Source organism: Mirounga angustirostris, unplaced genomic scaffold (assembly GCF_029215605.1).
Source record: "Mirounga angustirostris isolate CCGP_5_RB_7025 unplaced genomic scaffold, mMirAng1.0.hap1 SCAF_2, whole genome shotgun sequence".
NCBI classification, from domain to species: Eukaryota; Metazoa; Chordata; class Mammalia; order Carnivora; family Phocidae; genus Mirounga; species Mirounga angustirostris.
This window is the reverse complement of record NW_026991710.1, coordinates 130,484,009-130,500,021: the sequence shown is the minus strand read 5'-3', so window position 1 is coordinate 130,500,021 and position 16,013 is coordinate 130,484,009. Positions and strand designations below refer to the sequence as shown.

General features: G+C 37.9%; 1 pseudogene; it reads right to left on the bottom strand.

The window, feature by feature from the left end:
• Positions 1-12,740: 12,740 nt before the first annotated feature.
• LOC123848831 (nuclear transcription factor Y subunit alpha-like) lies at positions 12,741-13,358 on the bottom strand (annotated as a pseudogene).
• Positions 13,359-16,013: the final 2,655 nt, after the last annotated feature.

Sequence of the window (16,013 nt, the reverse complement as noted above, 5' to 3'; positions counted from 1 at the left end):
AAAAACGTAGGGCAAGGGGATAAAAATGTAGAATCTTAGAATGTGTTCAAACTTAAGTTGCTATGAACTTAAAATAGACTGTTATATATAGACTGTTATGTGATCCTCATGGTAAACATAAAACAAAAAAATATAGTAAATACACAAAAGATAATGAAAAAGGAATGTAAGCATAACACTAAGGAATGTCATCAAACCGTGGGGAAGAGAAAAAAAAAAAAGAACAGAGAGGAACTACAAAACAACAAGAAAAGAACAGAAGGCAATAAATATATAAATAATTACTTTAAATATAAATGGACTAAAGTCTTCAATCAAACGAGATAGAGTGGCTGAATGAATAAAAACAAAACAAGACAAAACAAACAAACAACAAAAGGTCCATCTATATGCTGCCTACAAAGGACTCACTTTAGATGTAAAGACACACACAGATTGGAAGTGAAAGGATAGAAAAAGATGTTCCATGAAAATGTAAACCAGAAGAAAGCTGGGGTAGCTATATATGTATCAGACAAAATAGACATTAAAACAAAGACAGTAACAAAAGACAATGAAGGGCATTATATAATAATAAAGGGGAAATCAAACAAAGGTTATAACACTTGCAAATACTTATGCACCCAACATAGGAGCACATAAATATACAAAGCAAATATTAATAGGCGTAAAGAGAGTATTGTTTACAACAATAAAATATTAGTAGGAGACTTTAACAACCCACTTACATTGATGGATAGATCATCCAGACAGAAAATCAACAAAAAATAATTGGCCTTAAATGACACAAAAGACCAGGATAGACTTAATAGATCTATACAGAACATTCCACCCAAAGGCAGCAGCAGAATACACATTGTTCTCAAGAGAATGTAGAACATTCTTCAGGATCAATCATATGTTAAGCCATAAACCAAGTCTCAATAAATTTAAGAAGAAAAATTAATTAATTAATTAATTAATTAATTAAATAAAATAAATTTAAGAAGACTGAAATCATCTCAAGCATCTTTTCCTCATCTTTTCATCATAACCACAATGTTATGAAACTAAAAATCAATTACCAGAAGAAACCTGGAAAACACATGTGATTAAATAACATGCTACTGACCAACCAACAGGTCAACAAAAAAATTAAGGAAGAAAAAACAATACCTTGAGACAAATGAAAATGGAAATACAACATACCAAAATCCATGAGATGCAGCAAAGCAGTTCTAAGACGAAAGTTCATAGAAATAAGTAGCTAACATCAATATATAACATCAAGAAACAAATACCTTAAATAAATTATTTGACTTTACACCTAAAGAAACCAGAAAAAGAAGAACAAATGAAGCTCATAGTTAATAGAAGGAAGAAAATAACAAACATTACAGCAGAAATAAGTAAAATAGAGATTAAATAGAAAATAGAAGAGATCAATGAAACTAAGAGCTAATTCTTTGAAAAGAGAAACAAAATTGAATAACCTTTACCTAGACTCATCATGAAAAAGAAAGAGAACTCAGAATCAGAAATGAAAAAGGAGAAATCACAAATGATACCACAGAAACACCAAGGATCATAAGATACTACTATGAACATATATAATTATGTGATGAACACATATAATGAACACATATAATTATATGCCAACAAATTGGACAACCTAGAAGAAATGGATAAATTCCTAGAGACAGGGCGCCTGGGTGGCTCAGTCGGTTAAGCAACTGCCTTCGGCTCAGGTCATGATCCCAGGGTCCTGGGATCGAGTCCCGCATCGGGCTCCCTGCTCTGCGGGGAGCCTGCTTCTCCCTCTCCCACTCCCCCTTCTTGTGTTCCCTCTCTCACTGTGTCTCTCTCTGTCAAATAAATAAATAAAATCTTTAAAAAAAAAAAAATTCCTAGAGACATACAATCTTTCAAGACTGAATCATGGAGAAATGGAAAGTCTGAATGGACTGATTGATTACTAGTAAGGAGATTGGATTGATAACCAAAAAACCTCCCAACAAATAAACGTCCATAACCAGACAACTTCATTGGTGAATTCTATCAAAAATTCAAAAAAGATTTAATATCTATCCTTCTCAAACTCTTCCAAAAAATTGAAGAGGAGGGAATGCTTCCAAAGCCATTTGATGAGGCCAACATTACCCTAGCACCAAAACCCAACAGGGACACCACACAAAAGGAAAGTATAAGACAATATCCCTTATAATCCTTAACAAAATATTAGCAAACAAATTTCAGCAGCACATTAAAAGGGTCATTCATCATGACAAAGTGGCATCTTCCTGAGAGGAAATGATGGTTCAACACATGCAAATCAATCAGTGTGATTTACCATATTAACAAAATGAAGGATGAAAATCATATGATTATCTCAATAGATGCAGAGAAAGCATTTGACAAAATTCAATATCCATTTATGGTAAAAACTTCCAACAAAGTGGGTATAGGGCAAATGTACCTTTCATAATAAAAGTCATATATGATGAGCACACAGCTAACATCATACTCAACAGTGAAAAGCTGGACATTTCCTCTAAGATTAGGGAAAAAATGAGAGCCCCCACCAAACCCCACTTTTATTCAACGTAGTATTAGAAGTCTTAACCAAAGCAATTAGGTAAGGAAAAGAAATAAAAGCCACCCATTTTGGAAAGAAAGAAAGAAAATGTCACTATTTGTAGATGACATGATTTTATATATAGAAAACCCTAAAGTCTCCACCAAAAAACTGTTAGAACTAATAAATGAATTCAGTAAATTCTGAAACAAAATCAGGGTACAAAATCAATATACAAAATTCAGTTTGTATTTCTATACACTAACAACAAATTATCAGAAAAAGAAATTAAGAAAACAAACCCATTTATTAAAAATAAAACAATCTCATTTATAATTGCTTCAAAAAGAATAAAATACCTACGAATAAATTTAACAAAGGAAGTGAAAGATCTCTACATTGAAAACTAATAAGACACTGATGAAATAAATTGAAGCAGGCACAAATAAATGGAAAGATAGTTCATGCTCACGGACTGGAAGAACTAATATTGTTAAACTGTCCATTTTTCCCCAAATAATCTACAGATTCAATGCAATTTCTACCAAAATCTCAATGGCATTTTTCACAGAAATGGAACAAAAAATCCTAAAATTTGTATGGAACCACAAAAGACCCCAAGTAGTTGAAGCAATCTGGAGAAAGAACAAAGCTGGAGGCATCAAGCTCCCTGATTTCAAACTATATTACAGAGCTGTAGTAATCAAAAGAGTAGAGTATTGGCATAAAAACAGGCACATAGATCAAATGGATCAGAATAAACAGCCCAGAAAAAAACCCACACATATATAGTCAATAATTTATGACAAAGGAGGCAAGAAAACTCAATGGGGAAAGGACAATCTCTACAGTAAATGGTGTGGGAAAAGTAGACAGCCACAGATAAAAGAATAAAATTAGATTACAATCTTAAACCATGCACAAAAATTAATTCAAAATGGATTAAAGACTTGAATGCAAGACCTAAAACCATAATATCCTAGAAAAGAACATAAGCAGAAAGCTCCTTGACATTGGTCTTGGAGATGATTTCTTGGACCTGTCAATAAAAACAAAGACAGTAAAAACAAAAATAGACAAGTGAGATTACATCATGCTGAAAACTTCTGCATAGCAAAGGAAACCATCAACAAAATGAAAAGGCAATCTACTGAATGTACGAAAATACTTGCAAACGATATATCTAATAAGGGGCTAATATACAAAATATATAAAGAACTCACACAAGTCAACAGTAGAAAAAAAAATCCCATGAAAAAAAATGGGTGGAGTATCTGAATAAACATTTTTTCCAAAGGAGACATACAGATGGCCAATGGACACATGAAAAATTGTTCAACATCATTAACCATCAGGGAAATGCAAATCAAAACCACAATAAGACATCACTTCACATCTATTAGAATGGCTATTTAAAAAAAAACAACAACAAGGAATAACAAATGTTGGTGAGGACTTGGAGAAAAGGGAACTCTTGTGCACTGTTGGCGGGAATGTGAACTGGAGCAGCCACTATAGAAAACAGTATGAAGTTTCCTCAAAAAATAAAGAATAGTACTACCATATTATCCAGCAATTCCACTTCTAGATGTTTATCTGAAGAAAATGAAAACACTAATTTGAAAAGATATAAGCACCCCTGTGTTCATTGCAGCATCATTTACAATAGCCAAGATATGGAAACAACCTAAGTGCCCATTGCCAGAGGGGAGGGTGGTTGGGTCTGGACAAAATGGGTGAAAGTGGTCAAGAGGTACAAAATTCCAGTTATAAAATAATAAGTCACGGGATATAATATACAGCATGGTGACCGCGGTCATTAATAGTGTACTGTAGATTTGAAAGTTGCCAAGAAAGTAAATCTTAAAAGTTCTCATCATAAAAAAAAAAAACTGTAACTGTATGGTGATGGATGGTAACTAGACTTACTATGGTGATAATCATTTCACAGTATATACAAATATAGAATCATTACGTTGTATACCCAATGTCAATTACACCTCGATACAAATTTTTAAGACTATGGAAGCCAAAGTCTAAGTTCATGTGGCTTCAGTGCTTACTTCCCTGTGCTCCTGCTTTAGTTCGTCTTTACCTTTGCAAATTCTTTTCTTCCTAAGCAGCTCATTGATGCACTTGTTTTTTTTAAGTATTTCAACCAATATTTTTAGTTCTTGTCAGTGGGACAAAGAAGATGTCCTATATGATGAAACAGGTAGGCAAGGAAATATTCCGTAGGTTCTTACTGCTTAGTGGAATTCAAATGTGTACATCATTGGGATAATTACACTATGGATTTACCCAAACCAAGCACCCCATTTATGCTGAATTATCTGTCCAATGGTAAACCAGTGGGCTTGAGTCATTTAATTCCAGCAAAGACTAGTTGTAAAATGCTTCAAGAGCAAGCTCCCTGTCTTTCTCATCTTTTATATTCCCAGCCAGAATGAATAATTAAATTGATGGATGAATGATTTACACTGACATTCTAGCTACATATGTGTTAGGATTTAATTCTTATAAGAAAATGCAGAAGCAAGAGAAAGCAGATTTTTTTGTTTTTGCCATTCAGACATGTACCGAGTAACTGAAGCTTGCTAAAACCGGAAACATCTTCATCTATGTAGATATAGTTAACAAATTTAATAGAAAAGCCTTCATATAAATCACTGTACCTCAGTTTTCTGACTCTTAACCTAAATAACTGGAGCAAAGAAAAAAAAAAAAAAAACCCTATCCATAGTCCTGCCAAACAGATACATGTCGTTACTGGTATTAGAACTTGTGCTGGAATTGCTAAAAAAATTGATGAGGTATTACTTTAAAGCAAAGGCAAGGGAAAGAATGTTATCAGTGAAGGAAAAAAAGAATAAAAATTCATATATGTCCCAATATCAGAGTTGGAGAAAACCAGGCACAGCATTTCACTTTAAAGTGGCTCTTCAACAAACTAAAAAAAAAAGGAAATTCCCAAACACAATTTCTGAAAAATCTTCCTTGCCTCAAGTTCCTATGATCTTGCAAGTTCATTGTCATTCACAAAGATTTATTTAGAGCAGACTATTTGCCAGACACTGTGTAAGGCACTGAGCACATCAGAAACCTCATAGATAAATAAGGTAGACAGATAAATAGTGAAATAAATATAACATAATGAAAAATAAAAGCATGCATTATTCTTTCTATCAGCTAAATAATCCACAGATTTATATTTGGTTAAACGCTGGCTAATTCTAACATAATATCCATCAACATAGATGTTATTTATCAACTGGCAGCCAATGTTTAATCCAAGATGGTCTAATATAAAATTCACAGTGGAAATGTGTTCCTTGAGGGTTCTTGCATTCACAGGGTGTTGGTTAATTTGAATGAAATGCTACACGTTGCCCCTAGTTGCTTGCTTCTAACATAAAAAAACATTACACACTCCATCATGCTGCCAGTCTGAAGCCAGAAGAGCAAAGAGACAAAAGAACAATGAAACTAAGGCACTGGAAGTGAGTTTGTGAAATGGAAGCACAGAGTCCCATTTCTAGAAGTTAATGATCATCATCAAAGCAGAAAAAAATTAATGTAAAATCAAATTTCAATGGGCTTGGAAAGACGACATTGGGATCAAAAACACAACATTATTGAAAAGTAAACAGTAGAAGTAAATAAAACTAGAGTGAGAAAAAGAATGAGGAACAAATGTTATGCATTTAGACTAAGAGTAATTCTAATGCTACCTCGAGTCCTTTGCAGAAAAAAATTTTAATCCTTGGTATTGCCCTCCACCCATTAGGTGGATTCACCTGAGTAGCTGAAGGATCAAGGAAACCAAACAAATGTCTTTTGGAATGTGGCCTGGCTGACTCCAGCGGGGCAGGAAGAAATGCCCGGGGTGCTTTTGCTTCCTACCCTATCAAGGACACTGTCTCCCTTATAATTTAAAAAGTGTTGTGAGCTTATGATCTACACAAAGATGGTAAGTACACGTGAAATCAATGATCCAAAGGGAGACAAAAACATGGTAGTGGGAAGCCAAAGGCTAGAACAAGCAGTCTGGTCATAGAAACTGGGCAAAAAGATGAACAGAGAGACACAGTGCAATGACAGACACCATGCAAAGGTGAATAAAGTACACCAGAGGGCACGCACACCCAGGGTCCTAGTCAAGTAAGGAGCTTGCTATTCATTCTCAGAAGAGTTCCAATTAAAAATTACAATACACCGCTTGCTTCTTAAACAGAGACTAGGTTTGCCTTTGGAACATACTCTCCCTTAGTTTGGAGAACAATAACAGCAGTGGGGCTATTTCAGTGATGCAACTAAAAACCAAGTAACCACACAACTAAAAACCAAGTTTGGAGGGGTGATTGATCTGGAATTACTTCTAGATTGTATGTTGTTAGTGGGTGAATGTAGAAAGTGACACACCCAGGTAGCTATTTGCATATGCAAATTGTGAGAAACAGGGAGGTGTGGGAAAGGGCAAGAGAAGAATTAAAGACAACAGAGGAGGGGTTTCAAACTTCATTTGGTTATATTTTTGAAAGATTCTTTTCTTGGTATAGAATTCTAGGTTGACAGGTGTTCACTTTCCTATTATGAAGATGTTGCTTCACTGTCTCCTTGATTGTGTTGCTTCTGATGAGAAATCTGTTATTCTCATATTTTTTCCCCCTCAATACATGCTGTGTCTTTTTTCCTGGCTGTCTATAAGATTTTCTATTTATCATTGGTTTTAGGCAATTTGAGAAGGATGTGTCTTGGTGTAGTTTTTGGTTTTTTGTTTTGTTTTTTTGTTTTGTTTTCTCTCACATTGCATTTTATTAATATATAGCTTAAGTTATTTTTTAAGACCTCATTTTTTAGGTCAGTTTTATGTTAACAGCCAAGTTGGAAAGAAGGTACACAGATTTTTCCATATACTCCCACCCACACACTTGCCTAGCCTCCCCTATTATCAACATCCCCCCCAGGGTTGTACATCTGGTACAACTGATGACCCTGCATTGATACATCAATATCAACCCAAATCCATAGTTTACATTAGGGTTCATTCTTGATGTTGAACATTCTATGAGCTTAGACAAAAGGGATAATGACATTTATCAACCATTACGGTTGGTCCTCTGTGTTCCTCTTATTCGTCACCTGTCCCACCAACCCCTGCAATCTTTTTGCTGTCTTCATAGTTTTGCCTCTTCCAGAATGTCAGATAGTTGGAATCATACAGTATGTAGCCTTTTCATATTGACTTCTTAAAATTAATAATATGTATTTAAGGTTCCTATACATCTTTTCATGGCTTCATAGCTCATTTCTTTTTAGCGCTGAATAATATTCCATTATCTGTTGCACCACGGTTTACTTATTCAGTCACCTACAGAAGGACATCTTGGTTGTTTCCAAGTTTTGGCAATTATGGATAAAGTTGCTATAAACATTGTGTGCAGAGTTTGTGTGGACGTAAGTTTACAGCTCCTTTGGGTAAATACCAAGGAGCAGGATGGTTGGATCATGGGGTAAAATATGTTTAGTTTTGTAAGAAAGTGCCAAACGGTCTTCTAAAGTGACTGTTCTATACTGCATTTCCACCATCAGTGTATGAAATTTCCTGTTGCTCCATATCCTTGACAGCATTTGGTGTTTTGGATTTTGGTCATCCTAATAGGTGTGTAGTGGTATCTCCTGTTGTTTTAATTTGCATTTCGTTAATGACATATGATGTTAGGCATCTTTCCATATGCTCATTTGCCATGTGTCTATCTTCTTTAGTGACGTACTGTTAAGGTCTTTAAACTATGTTTTTTTCAGGGTTTTTTTTTTATTGTTGAGTTTTAAAAGCTCTTTGTATATTTTGGCTATCATTCCTTTATCAGATGTGTCTTTTGGAAATATTTTCACCCAATCTGTGGCTTATCTTCTCATTCTCTTGACATTACCTTTCACAAAGCAGAAGTTTTTAGTTTAATAAAGTCCAGCTTATCAATTATTTCTCTCACTGTTTTTGCCTTTGATGTTGTATCTAAAAAGCCAGTACTATATCCAAGGTCATCTAGATTTTCTCCTATGCTATCTTCTAGGAGTATTATAGTTTTGTTCTTACATATAGATTTTTGATCCACTTTGAGTTCGGTTTTGTGAAGGATATAAGGTCTGTGTCTACACTGATTTTTTTTTTTTTTTTGCATGTGATGTCTAATTGTTCCAGTACTATTTGTTGAAAAGACTATCTTTGTTCTATCGCATTGTTGTTGCTTTTTTTTGTCAAAGATCAGTTGACTATATTTATGAGGGTCTATTTCTGGACTCTCTCTTGTGTTCGACTGATCTGTCTGTTCTTTTTTTTTTTTTTTAAAGATTTTATTTATTTGACACAGAGAGAGCAACAGCGAGAGAGGGAACACAAGCAGGGGGAGTGGGAGAGGGAGAAGCAGGCTTCCCGCAGAGCAGGGAGCCCGATGCGGGGCTCGATCCCAGGACCCTGGGATCATGACCTGAGCCGAAGGCAGATGCTTAACGACTGAGCCACCCAGGCATCCCGATCTGTCTGTTCTTTAGCCAATACCATACTGTCCTCATTTTGGTAACTTGATAATAAATCTTGAAGTTGGGTAGTGTCAGTCCTCAGACTTTGTTCTCTTTTAACATTGTCTTGGCTATGCTGGGTCTTTTGTCTCTCCCTACAAACATAAGAATCAGTTTGTCAAAAATCCATAAAATAACTGCTGGGATTTTAATAGGGATTCCATTGAATCTACAAATCAGATTAGAAGAACTGACATCTTGACAAAATTGAGTCTTTTTTTTTTTTCAATTTTTAGTATTTTTACACATTTATTTTAAAAAATAACAATTGTGTACTGTCTGGTGCCTAACATAACATAACAGAATTAAAAAATTAAAAAATAACAATTGCAATGACATCAATGATCAATCATCTATATTCCCCCGACTGCTGGGAGAAAAACCTATGTTGTTGAATCCCAAAGGAAAATTAAGATGTTATTATCAGGCACCCAACAGCCAGAAAAAGCTCTGTTGGTCCAGTGGTATAATAGACACTGACATATTCAATGTGCTGGTGCAATTAAAATATATACATTTACAATTATCTTGCCAAAAAGAGCACTCAAGAAGTGAAATAACTATGCATTAAACCAATTATTCAGTCATCCATTCACTCTTTCTGCATCTATGAAGTCATTACTATAGTCACAAGGACAAATAAAAGAACTTCTAGTAATAAAGAAAAAAATCCAAACCTCAACTCCCCACTTTGTGGGTTAGTATGGTGTGCTAAAATCACCACAATAGAAGGGCCATGACCTATCTGAAATGCAGCAGCAAAATGATAACTGAAGCATTTCGTTTCAAACAAAACATAACTCAAACTCATAGGGAAAAAAAGTCTGCAACAATATGAGGTTGATATTACCATTTACAAACTTACAGACACAAATAAATAACATTTTAGAACTGCTGTGGGCTTAGATCTAAGGACTTTCTGAGCTCAGCATCTTAAAGACTCCTAAACAAACCACGGGATAGAAATCCCTCATTGTTGTTAGTGAACTATCATCTGAAAAACTTAGGGCTTATTGAATAAAGTCAATGTCTGAAACTTAAGTCAAGAGCCAAAAAGTTGGCCTCTCCTGACATGCGGAAGCCAGGACAGATGACTAGATACCAGGGACTAGGGAGAAACTTTATTTCCTGCTTTTCTTTGCATAGTTCTGTACCTCTATTTCCACCATTACAATGATTTCCCTTTGTAATATTTTCTTCAAAGGGTTTATTTTCTTTTCCCTCTTAATACAATTAGAATGAAATCAAAGAAAGTGCCAATCCTTACTCTTGGTATTTAAATCAAACCCAAATGATCTTCAAAAGAATTAGGTCTTCCTTGTTTCTAGAAAGGCAGCAACTCTTTTCTGAACTATCATCTTAGTTCCCCAAGGTTCAACATCTAGGAAAGAGATTTCTGAGGCACAGTCCATTCTGGGAACTGTGGCCCAGTTCTTGACCCTGCCGGCATCACCTTTACCAGTTGGCAGCTTATCCCCAGAACATGGATGCAGTGTAAAAACCTTTCTGCTGTACAAGGCCTATGTAGAAAAGGAGAACCATGGCAACTGGCACCAAAGAATTAGCTGCCAGGGTAAGATAGAGAATGCTCACTCTCTGGAGCCAGCACAAAACAAAGTGCTGCAGGAGTGAAGCCAACGTTCACCTTAAACTTGAGCAGGTAAGCTGGAATATGTCCAGAAGCTCGTGACTGAACAATGCTTTCCAGACAGAAATCGTCAAAGAGCAGTTCTCAGACTTCTCTCTTTCCAAGCTTGTTAAAAGGTCATGGTATAAATGTAAATTATATTATTTTATATCTTCATGATCCAGCCCAGGTATTCATCCCCTGGAGACTCATACTATGTGACAACACATGGGTATATATACTACTCTCTCTTCTTCTGCTAGACTACAACACGTGTGAACCCTTCTCTTCCCCAAATGCTGTCACCAAGCCTATGATTGACAATCTCTAGGGGAACCTGGGTGTCTCAGTCGGTTGAGCATCTGACTCTCGATCTCAGTTTGGGTCTTGATCTCAGGGATGTGAGTTCAAGCCCGACATTGGACTCCATGCTGGGTGTGGAGCCTACTAAAAAAAAAAAAAAAAAAAAATCTCTAGTTTGGCTATCTGTTTAGGAGTTACTACAAATGTCCTCAGCACTTTAGCACAGAAGTTGTATGGTTTTGTCCTCTACTTACAAAAGGTAGTTTCAAGGTCCAATACCTTCTAAATTATTTTAAAAGTAGCAGAAGTAAGAACTATGGTCCAGATGATCTATCAGCTGACAAACAGATCACATCTTATCAAAGCTTTAAAAAAAAGAGAGATTCCGCAATTTATATTTTTAGTGCTTGAGTCTTTTGTCATTCTATCCCCAGAGTTAGCTTTTTCTTCGCTGGAGTCCAAAAATACCAACCTATCATCAGAGTAGACAGAGATTCCTATTATTAGGATGAATGTATCTCAGAGAATGTATTGTTTCCATGTCATGAGATGGAACTTCATTGCCTGAAGCCACCTCTGAATACAGAGTGTCCAGTGAGTCAGCCTGAGATTCCCCCATCAGATTCCCCCATCCCCCATGGATGTTGCTTAGATTCCATGGGAAGGAGTGGACCTGGGCTTCCCTGATTGCAGTCTGGGTTGGGAAAGTTGTTTTCCCCTGCTAAGATGGCTAGCTGGCTTCAGAAGCCAACATAAGTGCTATGTGTGCACTTATGTGCACAGGTTCCTTGCATCATCCTAATCCATGAAATGTCAATGTCATCAACAGTCTGAAATAGGTCCGTCTGAAAGGGCAAGACAAAGGCTTGCAACTTCAGTTTGCCAGATATCACTGCAATTATAATAGCCACTTACTAAAAACTAAGTGGTTTCAACAGATGAATGGATAAAGAAGATGTGGTCCATGTATACAAAGGAATATTACTCAGCCATCAGAAAGGATGAATACCCAATTTTTACATCAACATGGATGGGACTGGAGGAGATAATGCTAAGTGAAATAAGTCAAGCAGAGAAAGTCAATTATCATATGGTTTCACTTATTTGTGGAACATAAGGAATAGCATGGAGGACATTAGGAGAAGGAAGGGAAAAATGGGGGGGGGAATCGGAGGGAGAGATGAACCATGAGAGACTATGGACTCTGAGAAACAAACAGGGTTTTAGAGGGGAGGGGGGAGGGGGGATTGGTTAGCCCGGTGATGGGTATTAAGGAAGGCACGTACTGCATGGAGCACTGGGTGTTATACTAAAACAATGGATCGTGGATCACTACATCAAAAACAAGGATGTAATGTATGGTGACTAACCTAACATAATAAAATTTTAAAAATTAAAAAAAAAATCCTAAGGGGAAGAATGGGAAAAAAAACAAAAAACAAAAACTAAAAACTAAGTAGTTTCTGTCTTGTAGAAAAGGGCAGCACGAATCATCAGTGTCCCGTTGGAAGAGGTGATCAATTTCCTGGAACTGTGGGAAACAGTCTTGATCTGCTCCATCACATGGCCTGGGGTTAGGACACTCGGAAGATCTGTGTCATTGCTTTTTCATCTGCTTGGTTTGGACCGTACATATGGGGACTACCCTCTTCCTATGGGGAGAAAAACCGACAACCTTCACCAGGCTTCCAAGCCATGGCAGGACAGTGCCGAGACCATGTTGCCTGCCACTGGTCGTGTCCCAGTGACAGCTCCTTGCTCACTGCTCCTTGTGTTGGTGTTGGCTCCTGTCTGAACAATCTGTGCTCCTGCCAAACTGGCTGCTGGGATGGTGATCGTGCCTGCAACAGGGACTGTAACGTGCCGTAGAACAGTGCCGTCCACAAGAACTGGCTGATGGATGGTGGTCTGCCCCTCAGCAGTCTGTGCCACTTGTCCCTGGACAGCAATCTGCTGCTGGGTCTGGGTCTGGCCAGCAGTGACTGCCGTCTGGGGCTGCTGGATGATGATCTGCTGGGGCTGGCCCTGCTGGCCCTGTACCTGCACAGCCTGCCCACCCTGGATCTGAGTCTGTCCAGGTGGGACCAGCTGTATCTGCTGCAAACCCTGAGTTCCACACACAAGTACTCACATGATGGTTTGACCTTGTCCACTAGGGACAGCTTGGACCATGACGGGTTGGCCAGCTGATGGGATTAATTGGTCTCCACTGCCCTGCACCTGCTGCTGAACCTGTCCAGCCTGCACAACAATCTGCTCTGTCCAACTATGGCTGTTTGCTGTATCCTGCTCCATGATCCCTCCAAGTGAGTATCCTGTCCACAGTGAGTTCCACTCAGAAGATTCCAGAAGACCGTGAAATGCACTCGGTGCCGCCCTCCGCGCCCCGCCCCAGTTCACTGCCCGCACTGATTGGTTCCGGTACCGGACCCCGAAACCCAATTAGAGGCTCCAGTCACTACTGCCGCCGCCGTGGCCACTGACAATATTGAGTCTTCTTAACCATGAATATGCGGTATCTCTCCATTTATTTGGTTCTTTGATTTTGTTTATCATTTTGATTTTGTTTTTACTCATATAGATCTTATACATATTTTGTTAAATTTATACCTAAATATTTCCATTTTTGTGGATGTTAATGTAAATGGCATTATGGTTTTTACTTTCCATTTGTTCATTGCTAGTATATAGGAAAGCAATTTACTTCTGTTTATTAACTTGTATCCTCAACGCTATAAGTATTTCGCTCCACCATTTTCTTGCTTGCCTGGTTTCTTTTCTTTTCTTCCTTTTTTTTTTTTTAATTTTATTTATTTATTTGATAGAGAGAGACACAGCAAGAAAGGGAACACAAGCAGGGAGAGTGGGAGAGGGAGAAGCAGGCTTCCCGCTGAGCAGGGAGCCTGATGCGGGGCTCGATCCCAGGATCCTGGGATCATGACCTGAATCGAAGGCAGACGCTTAACAACTGAGCCACCCAGGCACCCCATGTTTCTTTCTTTTTTTAAGAAAAAAGAAAAAATGGTGTGGGGGTCAGGGAAGCGTTCTCTAGTCTGATGATTAGGTCTCAGTCTTTCAGTAGGCCTATGCCTGTGAACTATGTCATAGGGTTTCTCAAGTTGTCTTTCTCCCCTCTTAGGTGGGACAGAATTGCTAGAGTGGGCTAACATTAGGTAGTTCCCTTTTCCCACCAGGAAGGCTAGAGCTGACTGGAGTTGGGTACTTCCTTTGCCCCAGGTCAATTAAGCTCTGATAAAACCCCATCAGGTTTGGTTCTGGTTAATTAGTTTCTCCTGAGGGCAGGCCTTATTAAGAAGAACAGAGTGCCCTAGGGTATTTCAAAAATGGCTCCTTGCTCCTCCACCTACCTAAAGCAGGAAGGAATTTTTCTCCACTATGTACTATAAGGAAACTGGTCAAGTTCCTGGAGGTAATCTCAAAATATTGTGCCGCTTGGAGTTCTTCACTTTCAGAATGATTCCCACTGAGCCTCCAGCAATTCGTTGATTACAGCCCAGGTTTTTCTATCCCAGCACTGGATCCTGCAGCTTCTGTGAGCCTTTGCTGTCGTTAACAGTGACTCCCTGTATCCCCTGTCTCTCCAATCTTGTGGGTAGTGGTTTACTCTTCATCCTCCCCTCTCTTACGAATCCAAGAAGAGTTGGTTTTTCAGTTTGTTTAGCTTTTTACATGTCATTAGGATGGCGTGGTGACTTCCAAGCTCCTCACATGTAGAACCAGAACATTCGGTATAGTTTTCTTCATGTGTCTGTACTACATCTTTGTGGAGCTTTTGGGATATGTGGGCTTGTAGTTTTCAACAAATTTAGAAATTTTTCAGTCATATTTTTTCAAAAATGTTTTTATGCATTTCACTATTTTCCTTTTAGAACTCCAGTGAAATGTATGTTAGGCCAATAGAATTTTTTCAGCAGCTCCTTGATGCTTGGTTTTGTTTTGTTTGAATTCTTCTCTATGTTTTCTTTTGAATGGTTTCTATTGCTGTGTTTTGACATTTACTGATTTTTCATTGGCCGAATGACATCATAGCACATGAAAACTGAGGAACATCTAAAACACCAGGTTATTGGTTCTTCCATCTGTTTTAACAGTCATGCTTCCAAGAAATTAGTATGATTAGGTATCTATCAGGGGTATCTAAGAGCAATCTCCTTTGAAATTCTGATAACACTAGTAATATTAAATAGATCTCCATTTTTATCCATAGAATGGATAAAATTATAGAAATCTATAGAATTATAAAGAACACTGTATGAAGGAGAGTAATCTAGAATCCCTGCTGCACACTGAGATCACAGGACCTCACATGTGATGCTGGGAAAAGCTTTCCTGCTTCTCTTCTTCCTTGAAGATGATGAGCTTCTTCAGTAGTAGAGGATGGAAAGGGTGATTGATGTTGGCAGTATTGACATAATTCTGATGTAAGATCAAGGCCGTGAGATTTCTTTTTTTTTTTTTTAAGATTTTATTTATTTATTTGAGAGAGAGGATGAGAGGAGAGAGAGAGCACATGAGAGGGGGGAGGGTCAGAGGGAGAAGCAGACTCCCTGCCGAGCAGGGAGCCCGATGCGGGACTCGATCCCGGGACTCCAGGATCATGACCTGAGCCGAAGGCAGTCGCTCAACCAACTGAGCCACCCAGGCACCCCAAGGCCGTGAGATTTCTAATTGTTGACCAAAGCAGTAACAGAGGGCAGCATTGGGCTTCTGACATGTTTGTCCGATGGTGAATGGAGAAGGTGGTCTCATGTGTAACTAGTCTAATGGCAGATTTGTGTCAGTGAAGAGCTGGGCCCACTGAATTAGGATTTTTCCAGCAATGCCACCCAATTCTTGAATCTCCAGGGCAATTCTTAGGGAGTTTTAAAGAATGCAGTTTGAAGTTGTAACCTGGAGGGATTTTTTAAAAGCACTTGTTGTACCTCTCTG